General features: G+C 44.2%; 1 long non-coding RNA gene across 1 annotated transcript in view; it reads left to right on the forward strand.

Moving 5' to 3' along the window:
- Positions 1-231: 231 nt before the first annotated feature.
- Positions 232-15,696, forward strand: part of LOC310695878 — a 35,979-nt gene continuing 20,514 nt past the window's right edge. Inside the window, exons 1-2 of the long non-coding RNA XR_014520327.1 lie at positions 232-375; positions 13,146-13,390. This is a non-coding gene — a long non-coding RNA (uncharacterized lncRNA). The remainder of the gene's footprint in view (positions 376-13,145; positions 13,391-15,696) is intronic.

Genomic DNA, 15,696 nt, shown 5'->3' on the forward strand with positions numbered 1-15,696 from the left:
AAAATACCCTGGTCTCCCCATACTAGGGTTCCAATCCAGATCGGTGCCCTCATGCTGGCAACATGTGGTGGTGGTGGGGAGTGAAGTAAACCCTACACTTGGGGACAAAACTGCAGGAGAAGCACTGAAGCCTAATGCTGATAGATGGCCTCTAGTGGGCGGAGCTTTTTTGCTGTACTCTAGAATTGGCCCCTCCCTTCAGGTTGTCAGTTAAAAAGAGGCTAACTGTCACTTGCCTCAAGATTTTCTGTTTCTCTCAGTCAGTATTTTTCTACTATTAAAGCTTTGTTTCATATATATACTTGAGCTGTTTACTTCACTGGATGAAAAGACAAACTCTGCTGAAGAAGGAGAAAGTGGAATATCTTACACTGGGTGAGTAAGGATATATTTCCCTGACAGGAGGACTGATTTTTAGTTGCACACAACCTCCACAACAAAATCCTGAGTCGCATGTGGTTTGGCCCTAACCCGCTGTTATTACAAGCCCATTTGGGAACCCCCCATTCTGCTCACATGGGAATCGGTGTTATAAGCTCCACCTGGGCTTGCAACAGGGCGTAAATTTCTTTTCTGACCTGTGATCATCGCTTGGAGCGGCGTTTCCCTTCCACTGCAGTTCAGCTTCTGACACACACAAAAATACACTATTTGTCTTCCTGTCATCTGTAGTGGAGTTTTACACATTTCATTTCATTATAATTATGTTATTCCACCCCGTTCATTTCAGTGCAAAGGAAATGCAATGCAAATAGGTGAGGGAGTCATTATGCGTCATTTGAGGACTGAAAGCAACTACTACTGATTGCATTCGCTGGATTGATTTCTGTTCGAGACATGGCATACATAAGCAAATACCTGCAATTTCCACTCCTGTTTCTGTTCTGATAAGAACTTTCCAGTATCCCTAGCTCCTCCCTCATACATTGCTACCTGCATTGCACTCCAACTCATGGAGAGCAAAGTCGGAAAGGAGGAGCCTGTTGCCGTACTCACAGAGGTCCCTGCACATTTTCAAACCCTGCGAGATCAGGATTCTGGGGTTGCAGTGCTCATCTCGCTTTATTGGCCGAGGGAGCCGGTTTACAGCTTCCAGGTCATGTGGCCAGCATGACAAAGCCGCTTCTGGTGAACCAGAGCAGCGCACAGAAACGCCGTTTACCTTCCCGCCGGAGTGGTACCTATTTATCTACTTGCAGTTTGACATGCTTTCGAACTGCTAGGTTGGCAGGAGCAGGGACCAAGCAATGGGACCTCACCCCGTTGTGGGGATTCGAACCGCCGACCTTCTGATCGGCAAGTCCTAGGCTGTGTGGTTTAACCCACAGTGCCACCCGCATCCCTCTAAATTGCATAGGAGATAGTAATATAGGAGTGGGTGGCAGAGCTTAACATGTTTATCCCTGCTTGTTTGTTTCCGTGCAGGATTTAGACACAAGCAGAATGCCTAAATAGGACTACAGTCTTAAGAAATTATCAGTAGTGATGATGTGATAAGATGGTAAAATGGTGACATTTCCAACCATTTCCCCACTTCCCTTTGAGCTCCCCAACCTCATCTTCAGAAGCACAGAGAGCCCGAAGGGTGCGAAGATGAAGCTTAATGAGACAAGTTTTAAAGGTTACTCAGTGTAATAAACCCACACATTTTACTATTGTAACTTTTGAGGCATTTAAAACTTCAGGGCCATCCCAAGATGAGCCGTGTTGGCGCCAGCCTGACCCGCCAATTGCCACTAAGTGTTTTGCCTCTGGCATTATCTGGTTTCTCACATGGTAATGAAAGGTGGTGGAGTTTTCTCCTGCCACGAACCTTTCTGCAACTCACCCGCCAGCATTGCAAGATGAGAAAAGGGTGCCAGAAATAATTATCCATCTAATGGCACTGAGAGATAAATATTCAAACTTCAGTGCAAGGATGACTTAAAGTGAGGATGACTGGTGGGTTTAAATGTTGGGAACTGTATGTGGGAAACCACTGGCTGAAGGTGGGTGGGATGCTGGCTTCAAAACTGTACCCACTGTGAAGCTTGCTGGTTCATTTTGTTTAGCTTGGATTCATTTCTAGTGCTGTGTCTGGCTTTTAAAGGGCCACTGTGACTTCTGGCTACAATCAATGGTGCCTGGTGCTCATCAGGACTGGTAGGGTGGGAGGCAAGGAGCTCAACAGCAGGTGGCACCAGAGCCAATGTCAGGCAGAGTCAACTAATTCTAGCATTGTCCTCCTGCTAAGTTCTACAAGAGCAACACTAAGACTAAGTTCACAAGCAGTGCCACCATACTTACAGCTAATCCAGGAGGAGACAGGGAACTGGGATCTGGTTGAGTGCAGACAGAGGTTGGTGGGGCAGTGCCCAGTTCACCCTAGTGGGCCAGCCTCCACTGGCTACAAAAAATGACTGGGTATGGGGCGAGTGGGACTTGGATTAGAGGACACAGCCCTGGTAGCACAGAGCTGTGTGTCAGTGGCAAAGGATGTCAACTGAACCTCCATCATGTAAGAGAACATTGACTTTCACTTCAAATAGACTCCTAGAACCTGCAACTAGAAATGGATAAATCTGACATTTTCAGTTTTTTTCAGCTTCTAATTTTTCCAATCTTAAATCCAGTTTGGCACATTTCTGCTTTGCAATTTTTAAAAAAGTTCTGATTTAAATTCATCTGCATTTTAGTGTGCATTTCTTCTGATATACAGTACACAAATTTTGTATGCAATTTCACTTAATATATGCATTTTTGCAAGTGTACATGTCATTTTTTGTTATCTATACGTATATGCAGTTTGCTTAATATAAGCATTATTGTACACATTCAGTTGAAAAACTGTACCACACAATTGAAAAACTGTACCACACAATTCAGAGCAGTGTGAATTTCTTTGTTTAGTCGTTTAGTCGTGTCCGACTCTTCGTGACCCCATGGACTAGAGCACGCCAGGCACTCCTGTCTTCCACTGCCTCCCGCAGTTTGGTCAGACTCATGTTTGTAGCTTCGAGAACACTATCCAACCATCTCGTCCTCTGTCGTCCCCTTCTCCTTGTGCCCTCCATCTTTCCCAACATCAGGGGCTTTTCCAGGGAGTCTTCTCTTCTCATGAGGTGGCCAAAGTATTGGAGCCTCAGTTTCACGATCTGTCCTTCCAGTGAGCACTCAGGGCTGATTTCCTTAAGAATGGATACGTTTGATCTTCTTGCAGTCCATGGGACTCTCAAGAGTCTCCTCCAGCACCATAATTCAAAAGCATCAATTATTCGGCGATCAGCCTTCTTGATGGTCCAGCTCTCACTTCCATACATCACTACTGGGAAAACCATGGCTTTAACTATACAGACCTTTGTTGAATTTCTAAGGATATGTGAATTTTGGTTTATGCATTGTTTGGGGAAAGGTGAATTGGGTAGGCTTAGGTCAAGTTATGAACCAAACTAAATTTATCCCAATTGATCGTTGCTTCCTAAAGGGATAGCAAAGCCAGATTTTTTAAAGGGGGTGGGACAGAGTGGTGTGGTGATTTCTGTGTTAGACTAGGACCTCTGAGACCAGGGTTCAGATCCCTGCTCAGCCATGAAACTCATTGGGTGACCTGGAGCCACTCAATGTCTCTCAACCTAACCTAACTCACAGGATTGTTGCAAGGATAAGATAGAACCATGTATGCCACCTCGGGTTCCTTGGAGGACATATGGGATATAAATGTGATAAATAAAATAAAATGTTTAGAGTGTGCTACAGAGTTGTGAGACTGTAAGCTGTTACAAAGTTTTTTTATACTCCCTCTCGCCATTCTCAAACTGACACTGATAGGAATGCTGTATAACATTTGCGCCGAACTTTCCAACGCAGCTGTCAATCACATTAAAAAGTGATCCAGATATATTGATGTGGAAAGTATGCTGCAAGGGAAATAAATTTCATATTCTGGAGATGTAACTGAACAATCCAGTTTTGTTTGTGTGTCTTTCCCCTCCTTTTGGCTTGATCAAATACTGGAATGACAAAGCTATGCTGCGGGATCAAATGAGGTCAACTGTAGCTTAGAAGTACGTGGTCTGGTAATGCTGAAGCCGACAAGGAAGTCTAGAACAGTGTGATGGGGTAGGGGGCCTTAGGGATGATAATAATAATTTCTCCACTCTATTCCTCTGTGGTTCCACTGGCTTGATCTTCTCCGAGTCCCATCCCTGCTGAGCCAGGAGAATTTCTGCAATTTGTTCTCAAATTGGCACCTGCGCAGTTTGACACCACTTTCAGTTCCTTTACAGTTCATTTGCATCTTCTTAAGAAAGCTTCCTCTTGATTATGAATGGGCACATGAGTTTACCAAAACACTGCAATGAAGCAACTGGGTTGGGATTGTACTCAGAAGCTACTTGTAGGGTGGGAAGGAGCTAGTAATCTAGCTTCCCGGCAGGTGGGTTACTGTGGCTCACTGGGAGTGAGGGGTGAGGCAGTGAAGAGATCATGATGGTGCAGTTAACAACAACAACAACCATTTTTTCTCATGCCCAGGGCAACCCAAACCAGCTTGTTGTTTAGTCGTTTAGTCGTGTCTGACTCTTCGTGACCCCATGGACCAGAGCACACCTGGCACTCCTGTCTTCCACTGCCTCCCGCAGTTTGGTCAGACTTGGTATGATTTTCCAGGGTTCTGCAGAGGGACCCTGCATGAATATAGTAGAATAGCCTCACCCTCCAACTTGCAGAGGGGCAAGGGCAGAGCTAGCAAAATTATTCCCACAGGGCTGCCCCCATGTCGTCTTCCTTCATTTACGGCATGCCTCAAGAGGGCTCCCATTAAAATTCTTTCTAGGTCATAGCTTCAATGGATACTGGAATTCCAGATTCAGGGTTCTGCATATTCCTTAACTTGTTGGTTTTAAAGCAAAGAGTCTGGCCTACAGGTTTAGTAATGGCTTTCCATGTGATGTCAACGGCTTCTATTGGAAATGTATGCAGACCTTTTTATTTTTTACCTGAAGGCTTTGTAAGTGATTGACAGTTTCCCTGGAGACTGGAAACTTGTGGAGCTTATCATTGATCCCAGGCAGGACAATTAAGAGCAGAAGGCCTCCAAAATATGTCCACCTACACAGAAAGAAACCTTGCTTTGCATAGGTCTATCATTCATGGTAGGTAGGTAGATGATATAGATGATAGATAGATAGATAGATAGATAGATAGATAGATAGATAGATGATAGATAGATAGATAGATAGATAGATAGATAGATAGATAGATAGGATAGATAGATAGATAGATAGATAGATAGATAGATAGATAGATAGATAGATAGATAGATAGATGATATAACTGTTTTCAGTCAGAAATACGTCTTTCACTGCATTCAGCCCACTTTAACATGCTATCTATGCCTTGCATTAAGCTAAGAAGAACACTGTTAACTTTGAATCTAGCTGCATTATTTCAACACAAGCCTCACGCCTGTTGAGCAAGCAACTGTTGCAAAACTATTTGTGTTCAGATTTTTTTTTATAAAAAAAATTGCAATTCGTGGAGGTGAAAAGAAAGTGGTTTTTTAAAATATTTTTTATTAACAATTTCAACACACAAACTCTCAAAACATATCATATTCATTATTTTTTTCCCTTTCCCCCTTTCAAACCCTCCTCCTCCCCCCAGACTTCCCTCAGCTCCTCTCTCTGATTTCTCAGCACATATTGTTCTCTGCATGTTATAAAATTATACATATCCTGACGTTATCTCTCTATCATGTTATCAACCAATAAATTTGTGAAAAGAAAGTGTTCTTGAAACAAAGGGGAAAGGAATAACACAAAGAATCTGAGGACAGGGGAATGGTTTCATTGGGTTCTCTCATATAAAAACAGGGGAGACTTTTTCACAATCGCAGGCGGGTGTTGCTGCGGGTTAAACCACAGAGCCTAGGACTTGCCAATCAGAAGGTCGGCTGTTCAAATCCCCGCGATGGGGTGAGCTCCCATTGCTCGGTCCCAGCTACTGCCAACATAGCAGTTTGAAAGCACGTCAAAGTGCAAGTAGATGAATAGGTACCGCTCTGGAGGGAAGGTAAATGGCGTTTCCATGCGCTGCTCTGGTTCACCAGAAGCGGCTTTGTCATGCTGGCCACATGACCGGGAAGCTGTACGTTGGCTCCCTCAGCCAATAAAGTGAGATGAGTGCCGCAACCCCAGAGTTGGTCACGACTGGACCTTTACCTTTAACCACAAGGGAAGTGTGGGGCTGGTCTCACCTAGCCCAGGATGGAACAAGCAGCTTTACAGTTCTAGGCAGTAGGTTCTTTTGAGGCAAGAGCTGGTCAGCAGGTCTCACCCAGCCCTAAATGGAGTGCACACTTCATAGAAGCCTAGAAACTTAGAACTGGAAGGGACTCAAGGGTCATCTAGCCCACCCCCACCCCACAATGCAGGAATCTCAGCTAAAGCATCCATGACAGATGGCTATCCAGCCTCTGCTTAAACATCTCCAGGGATGGAGAGTCCACAACCTCTCAAAGGAGACTGTTCCACTGTCAAACAGCTCTTACTATCAGAAAGTTTTTCTGTAAGTCTAGTCGGAATTTCCTTTCCTGCAACTTGAAGTCCTACCTTCCAGAGCAGGAGAAACAAATTTGCTCCATCCACAACTTTTTGACTTAAAAAAAAAAAGATTTCCTGTATCATAAAGGGATGGAAACACTGAAAAGGGGACTAATTCTTCTCAGTTGTGAAAAAAGGTCACCCCCAAAATGAAAAGTTGTGAATCACCATATATGTAACATTACTCCTCAATGAAAATGACTTCCAGAACTTGTCAAAAATATTGAAACCTTAAAAAAAGCATTGGGGGTATTGGAGAATCACTGCAGCCATCCGTACTCCAGATACCAAGAAGTAATCTCTGTGGAACACCCTCCCTTCAGATGTCAAGGAGATAAAGAAGCACACAACTTTTAGAAGACATCTGAAGGCAGCCCTGTATCAAAAAGTTTTTAATGCTTGATATTTTACTGTGTTTTTATATATGCTGAAAGCTGCCCAGAATGGTTGGGGAAACCCAACCAGATGGACGGGGTATAAATAATAAAGTTGTTGTTGTTGTTGTTGTTGTTGTTGTTGTTGTTGTTGTTGTTGTTGTTGTTGTTCAGAACGCACAACTTGATGCAGGAACTTTATGGTGCTCGCAGCAGAAACCAATATTTATTATGGTCACAGACCAGAAATCCACAAAGACAAACTCCAACCTCAATTTATTCTAAGCAATAAGAAGTGATATACAACGTACAAAACATTGTACAAGTATTTGAAAAATTGCAAGCTCTATTTTTCCTGTATTGCAATACATAATTACAATTATTATGTATAATTACATGATACATTACACATTTACATATACAAAAATTGATGTATTGATTTTTGAGGGGGTGACCTTTTTTCAAAAGATGTGGAAATGACAGTTCATTCCTTTGTTTTTAGGCAAAAGTTTGTCTAACTAAACTACAGGAACATGAGGTTGTAAAAAAGTTATAACACACTCTCTTAAGGGGTCTCATTTCTCAGCTGTCACCACTCAGAAGGAGGAGGTGGCCTCTCATTCACTGGGGTTATTTAATCAAAGATTGTACAGCCATCTCTCAGATCTGCTGTAGCTGGATTTGATACGTTAAATAAAAAATTGGTTAGCTTATAATACACATGCGCACACAGTCACACATAAATATCAGATTTAAAAAGCTTGAAAGCTTAGACCCACCACCCATTCTGTCTCATTCACATCTCACTAGCATTGCTTAAAATGGGGAAGTAAAACACATGAGTCCCATAAGTAAATAAAAATAACAATTCTTTACTTATGCAGTGGTACCTTGGTTCTCAAACTTAATCCCTTCCGGGGGTCCATTTGACTCCCGAAACCGTTCGAAAACCAAGGCGCGGCTTCCGACTGGCTGCAGGAGCTTCCTGCACTCAAGCAGAAGCCACATCAGATGTTTGGCTTCCAAAAAATGTTCGCAAACCAGAACACTTTCTTCCGGGTTTGCAGCATTCGGGAGCCAATTTGTTCAGGAGCCAAGTCGTTTGACAACCAAGGTACCACTGTAGTTAAAAGAATGGCTTTGGATTCTAACTCTACATCACTGGAGGATGTTCCATGGATGGGGAGAGGGAGAGCAGGAGGAAGGGTTGGAGTTTAGGTGTTTTGTGGGAAACCATAAAAGTGTATTTTCCCTATCAGTCACAGCCCTGCCTTCCACTGACCAGAGGCATGCAAGGTTGCTTATACCCAACAGGATTCTGAGTTGGCATTTCCTGCATTGAGCAGCAGGTTGCACTAGATGAACTACAATTTACCTTCCAACTTTATAATTCTGATTAAACTGGAGCCAGAAAGCAGTAAACCTGGCCTATTAGTGCGCCCATAAGCTGTACCGATAAGTAAATTCGGCAGTGTCGGGTGGTTTTCTTTTTTTCTTTTTAACAGCACAGGAGTTTATTTCATCCCTAGAAGCTGAATTGATCCTTAATTGCTCTGTAGCTTAAGTGTGAAAAGTAATTAGAGCTTTGCAGCCTGACGCATATAGGCCAAATGTCAGAAGCAATATGAACTCCATCCTTGCATTGCAGTCTGCCTGTTTCGACACCCACCCACTCACCCCTTTCAAAGGGGAGGCAAAGTGGATGTGAATACAAATAGGTTTACATAGTTTACATAATTTTGGTCAGGTCTAAGCTGCAAACAGACGTGAAAGGCAAGGGAGAGATGTGTCCCAGCACATAAGAGAAAGCATTGAGAGTGCATTCATTCTTGTCTGCTTGTTCATTCACTTCCATGTGGCTCTAGCCCTGGGGTCGCCAACGCTTTTTGAGGGCAGTCCAGTCCACTCCCCAGCAGACCTCTCGGTGGGCTATGCGCGCACTCCAGCTTCTTGCGGCACTCTTCCATGTTGGAAGAGTGCCAAAAATATCATGTGTGCACATGCTATTTCCAGCACACGTCAGGATGGAGGAGCATGTGCACACACTATTTCCGGCACTCTTCCAACCCAGAAGTCAGTCCCCACGGCAATAAAAAAAATGGCACCCCCCCCCCAAAAAGCACAGAATCCCCATGCCGATCCACGAAACAACCGTGGGCCAGTTCCAGGAAGCTCATGGGCCAGAACTGGCCCATGGGCCTTAGGTTGCCAACCTCTGCTCTAGCACATGGGTAGGCAAACTAAGGCCCAGGGGCCGGATCCGGCCCAATCGCCTTCTAAATCCAGTACATGGACGGTCTGGGAATCAGTGTTTTTACATGTGTTCTTTTATTTAAAATGCATCTCTGGATTATTTGTGGGGCATAGGAATTCCTTCTTCTTCTTCTTTTCCAAAATATAGTCCAGCCTCCCACAAGGTCTGGGGGACAGTGGACCGGCCCCCTGCTGAAAAAGTTTGCTGACCCCTGCTCTAGAAACATGTGATGACTTGTATGTGTGAATGAATGAACCAGGGGAAATTCAAAGAGCAGGAGCCAAAGAGGAAACACCCACGGCACACACAGGTGGTGATGGCTCAGTGACACTTCAGGTTCCCAAACGAAACTGGCAATGAAAGGTGAGGCCCAGTGCAAAGACAATGAGCAGGGACCTAAGAGCTTTGGATGCAAAGCAGACCCTCCCAGTTGTGTGTGATGTCGCTGAGCGTGCAAATGAGAACTCAAAATAGGTTGCTACTTCTCTCTTTCCCTGGCCAGGAGATGAATGAATGAATGAATGAAAAGGTGGAGAAAAATTTAAGGTTTTTTGAGGTGGGGGGAGGAAAGGCTTGGATTTTGGAACTTGGAGCTCTGTGTGACAAAGTGAGAAGCTGTAATGGCTTAAGGTATTTTCATGAAGGTCCCAGAATTTTTGTGGCAATTGGAGACTATGGAGTGGTGGAGGAAGGAATGCAGGATCCACTCATTTGCATTTCTCTTTGTTTTGCTGCCTGTCAGCTACATGGAGCAGTAGGCAGGCAGCTATTTTAATGAATGTGTGTGCTGGGGGTGCAGGTGGGGGAAATCTCCTCTCATTCATTTTGCTCCCTGCCAGTCATGTAACAGGCAGCTGCTTGAGGGACTTTTTGAAAGGGGGAGTTGGAGGAAGAAATGTGGGAAATGGCTCTTTGTTGTTGTGTTTCTTTTGTTACCTGCCAACAGGTTGCACAAGCGGCTGCTTGAAGGAGGCCTCAGTTGATTATGTGGGTGAGGGGAGAATATGGCAAATGTTTCCTGTTTCTACTGCAGTGTTTCCCAACCTTTTTTGGGCAAAGGCACACTTGTTTCATGAAAAACATCTCGCGGCACACCACCATTAGAAAATGTTTAAAAAATTAACTCTGTGCCTATATTGACTATATATAAAGTAACTCTCTTTAATAGGAATCAAATAAACACAAAGAAAGTATTTTATAATTACTTTATTATGAAATAGTAAGTTGCAGAATTTATTCAGCATGCAGAAAATGGCCTTTTGGGGGGTGAATGTGGATGAAGCAGGAAGAGAACTTAAAAAAAAGGCATGCATGAAATCTAGCCCCAAACACACACACGCACACTTTCCCCAAAGTGGTTGATGACGCAGGATATTTCCACATGCTTCTAAAATGCACATTAAATAAAACGAGAGAGAGAAGTGCACGCATTCACCTGCCAGCCTCGGAGCTGTGGAATGCAGCGACATGAAGCAATCTGTGTCCTTCCAGGCGCCAGCTCAGACCGTACTGTTTCGTTCCCCCGGCGTCGCTGCCTTCATCCAGCCGGATGCCTCTCCTGCCCAAGGGACGTGTCAGCAGCCACCTGGCGTGGGGTAGAGGCAGGACGGCCCCACTTCCTGCTGCCCACAAGGCTTTGGGGTGAGAAACGCGGAGGGGCAGGAGAGTGGAGGTTGCCTTAATTGGAAAAAGCAGGGAGGTAGGCTGGTGTGCCGTGGGAGGGAGGCGGGCGAGTCGGGCGGCGAGCACACGCAGGGCGGCGAGCGAGCTCCCTCCCACATCCCATCGCCGCTCGCTTCGGCCGGCCTACTGGGCTGTCGCAGGCGGAAGGCCTGCGCATGCGCGAGGTTTTCACGCCTTCCTCCAGTAGGCCGGCCGAAGCGAGCAGCAATGGGATGTGGGAGGGAGCTTGCTCGCCGCCCCACGTGTGCTCGCCGCCGCCGCCCCGCCTCTCGCCGCCCGACTCGCCCGCCTCCCTCCCACGGCACACCAGTCAACCTCTCGCGGCACACTAGTGTGCCGCGGAACACCGGTTGGGAAACACTGTTCTACTGAATACAGCCATGGTTGTTCCCCAAAAAAGAAGAGATGGTTAAAAAAGAAAACCACTGTCTCTTTTGGGTCCTTCTGTGTTTGTGAAGTTTCTCTCTAAATTGGAGTTTGGCATTTGGAACAGCATTCATTTTGAAAACATGAATGATTGTGGCCAGATCATGTTTTCTTCCCCAGAAAAAGGAGCAGCTAGCACAGCCTTCAAAACTCCTTAAAGGTACTTGGAGATGCTGAGAACACTTGTGAATCCATCAACAATGCTTGATTTATTAGTACCTGCAAACTGCAGACCCCATCATTTAGGGAAAATATGACCCCATTCAGAATAGGATAACCCCCTACACACACACTTTCAGAGAGGCAACCAAGAGAACCTATGTTTCATCTGGACTCATATGGTAAGTTATGATCCTGACAAACATTGAAACAGGATTTAGCATACCAAAAACACACAGAAAGGGGGTGGGGAAGGGAATTAAGACGTATTGACTGTGTAAAAATGATTGGGCAAATCAGTTCTAATTGGATGAAATTATAACTCCATCTTAAGCACAGTAGTATGATTACTATTGATGGTATACCAGGGGGAGTAATCAGAGAATTGGTTGTGGACGTACTTCCTTTGAAGAGTTAATATCAGTAGTACTATAAGTAGCATAACATCAAATTATCGTAATCAGTTCACATAACAAGCTTAACAAGGGAGTCATCAATAGTACTCGCCCCTGTTGCTGTCATGTAAATTGAAGCTGAATCCTGGTAAGACAGACGTGTTAAGTATTCTGAGTTATTGGACCTGAGAGGGCAGGTGCCTATTTTGGATGGGGCTGCAGTCTCCTGGAAAGAGCAGGTCTGCAGCTAAGGGATATTCCTAAATTCAGTGCTGTCGCTGGATGCTCAGGTGGCCTCAGTTGCTAGCCCTTTTAGGACAGAGATGACTTGGCCACTGCACTCCCATGCCCTGGTAACTTCTGGATTTGATTTTTGCAATGCATTCTATGTTTGGCTGTCCTTGAAGATGACTTGGAAACTTCATCTGGTCCAAAAAACACAGCTGCCAGATTACTGCCTGGGGTTCCATTTAAAGCTCAAATAAGCCCTGTTTTGAAACAAAGGTGCTTGTGTTGGTTTTTAAAGCCGCGAATGATTTAGACCCCCAAATATCTTAAAGAACAACTCCTTCCTTAAAAACCCTTTGGATTGCTAAGATTGGCAGAGGGACCCTCTTGGCAGTCCCACCAGCCTTGGACATGTGGGGAATGTTGACCCCGGAGGGCATTTTCTGGGTTGTGGCAGCCCCTACATTGCGGAATTCCATCACCAAGAGGTGCATCTAGAACCATCACTGTATAGCTTTGGTTGTATACTGCAGACACCTTGGCTTTGACGTCTGACAATAGGTAGGTAGGTAGGTAGGTAGGTAGATAAGGACTCTCCATTCTTCTGACTGTAATATTTAAATCTGATTTTTAAATTGTATTTTTATATTGTTGCAACCTGCCTTGGTTTGTTATAGTGAAGGGTGAGTAAGAAATCCAGTCATGATGAGGTGATAATGATGATTATTTTTACAATAAGATGTATTGTAGTTTTACAATAAGATGTAAAACCACTAATGCAACGGTTTGACTTCACCCCTCGAAGCTCACTCCATTGTCTCTCAAGACAGATGGATGCCAACAACAGGGAAGAGTTTAAAAATCCAAATGATAAGTTCCGTGGCTACAGAATGCTGACATAGGACGGATCTACACTGGTCATTTATAATGCTAAAAAAGCATTAATAAAATGTAACACCAAATGGTGCTGTAGAGCAGCAAGCCTTCGACAATGGGAAACTGCATTGAGAGTTATATAATGTTATATTTAATAATGTATTTACAGATCAATGTAGATCCATCCTTACTGCTGCTAATTGCATTCCAAAGGAAGTCCCCTTTGAAATGAACTTGAAAAAATGAAAACACTTCTCTGAAGTCTTGATATCCTCCCCAAATACTGGCAAATGGAAAAAAAAATATTAATCTGCTACTCTACATTAGATCCCCAAAAAGAAGGAACACAGGAAGTTGCCTTATACTAAGCCTCACCCATTTGGGCCACCCAGCTCAGTATTGTCTGCACCAGGGGTAAGCAAACTTTTTCAGCAGGGGGCCGGTCCACTGTCCCTCAGACCTTGTGGAGGGCCAGACTATATTTTTGGGGGGGGGGGAGAATGAACCAATTCCTATGCCCCACAAATAACCCAGAGATGCATTTTAAATAAAAGGACACATTCTACTCATGTAAAAACATGCTGATTCCCGGACCATCCGCTGGCCAGATTTAGAAGGCAATTGGGCCGAATATGGCCCCCGGGCCTTTGTTTGCCTACCCATGGTCTACACGGATGGGTAGCAGCTCTTCAGGATTTCAGACATGGACATTCCCAGCCTGGAATGTCAGCCTAGATAGCACAGTTGGTTAGAGCACGGTGCTGACAATGCCAAGGTTGCAAGTTTGAACCCCGTATGAGACAGGTGTATACCCCTGCATTGCAGGCGTTTGGATTAGATGATCATCAGTGTCCCTTCCAATTCTACAATTCTATGATTCTACCTGGAGATGCTCAGGATTGAACTGGGTACCTTCTACATGCAAAGCAGATGCTCTGCCACTGAGCTACACATGGAACGCAGAAACTGTTCTCTGTCTCCTCTCCCTTGTCTCTGCAGGTGAACAAGCAAAACGAGGAAGGAGGGAGAGGGCTTGGAGACCTGAGGGGTTGTCAGTGGGCCCCTACAGAGGTGTGGGCCTTGGCATGTGCCCTCTCCTAACCCATTCAATAACTTCACAAAACTTAAAAATGGGGAGCTCAGCAAGTCAAATCAAAGGGAGAATTGAGGCATCAGGCATAAGCCTGCATTTTATTAATGTTTGATCAGGACTTGTATATTAAAGAGGGCTTAGATTTTCAAAAGTAGATTTTCAAAAGTATTCATGCCAGGCAAGAAGGCTAGCTGCTTAAGAAAACACTGGCACTGTTTTCCTAGACAAGGGGCCCCTTTTGATTGATAGCAGAAAGCAATTCTCAAAGTCGTAAAAGCTGAAATTACAGACTAAAAGCAGGACATTGACCCTACATGTTACAGAAGATAAAAAAGCAGAGATAAACATAATTAGGAATGGGCAAATAGTAAAATGATACCATGGGCCTCTTTTAAACCTTGAGCTGTATTTTCTAAGGCCAGAGGCTTTTTGGGAAGTCTTTTTAAAGCATCTAGCTGGGAAGTCTTTTTAAAGCATCTAGCTGGGAAGTCTTTTTAAAGCTGTTTCTTCCTTAAACAGATAATGGGAAAAGCAGCTTGCTGAAGGGGGGGAGGCTTCTTCTGAAACTGTTTTAAACTGAGTCCTTTTCTTTCTTTCTCTCTCTACTTTAAAAAGGCCTTATTCCTTTTAAGAGGCTATCTGTGTTGTGTATTAAATATGTTGGCTTAAATGTAATTATGCAAAGGATTTAACAAATGCTAGAAGAGTTGTATTTATCTTGAAATTAAGTCAGCCACCAGTCCAGCCTCTTGCCAGACAAGAAGACGCCATCAAATGCTGTCCTGATATATTAGCTGTCAGACATTTGTTTAGAAACCTTCAAATGAAGGATATCTTTCAATGTTGATGTGAAACTCAAGATCCTTGACATATGTTTAAGATAAAAATTTAAGATTAACCATTTGTTTTAGAAGGCAATAGGGCAGGGAGGGCAAGAGGTGAGCTGGTAATTAAGATTCCTTGTTGAGACACATGTAAGATATATTACTACTTATTTGTCATTTATAGATGTAACAATATATAGCTGTTTGTGTTCCTTATAAGGACAGAAGGATATGGGTGTATCTTTTTGTGATTGGTTATAGCAATCAGCCAATAGGAAATCCAACCAGGCTGATTGGACAGAGGCAGCCCAAGGAGGAGCAAAGGGGGCTGGATTAAGGGAATATAAGTGCTGGCCATAATGGCAGGAGGCCAGGCCAGAGCTTGGTAACCATATACCACTGTGCCTCTCATTTATTTGTCTGACAAATAAATAATTATTTTAAATTCTCTATTGCTGCGTTGAATATTTCATTCCAGCTAAGCGTTAACCACAAGCAGGGTGCTACATTTTATGGTGCCGTGACTCGGATAAGTGGTCTGCTGGAACGCAGCCCCTTCGCTCTACTGAGCAGGGTACAAGAGAGAGGATCTCTAAACTGCTTACCCAAGCGCGCACTGGTAAATTTTTCCAGGGGGAACGCAGAAGTCTCGTCTGTCTGATACCCTGCTCACTGGCGGCGACGGACCGGGGGGAAACGGAACCAACCAGGGGTAAGTGCACTAAGGGGTTTTGGCCCTCCAATTAACTGGGAGGAAGAGAAGTCTTGATCAAACTTCTGCGTCTCAGTAAGTGGGAACTGAG

This window comes from Podarcis liolepis, assembly GCF_965112155.1.
Source record: "Podarcis liolepis genome assembly, chromosome: 16".
Classification (NCBI taxonomy): domain Eukaryota; kingdom Metazoa; phylum Chordata; class Lepidosauria; order Squamata; family Lacertidae; genus Podarcis; species Podarcis liolepis.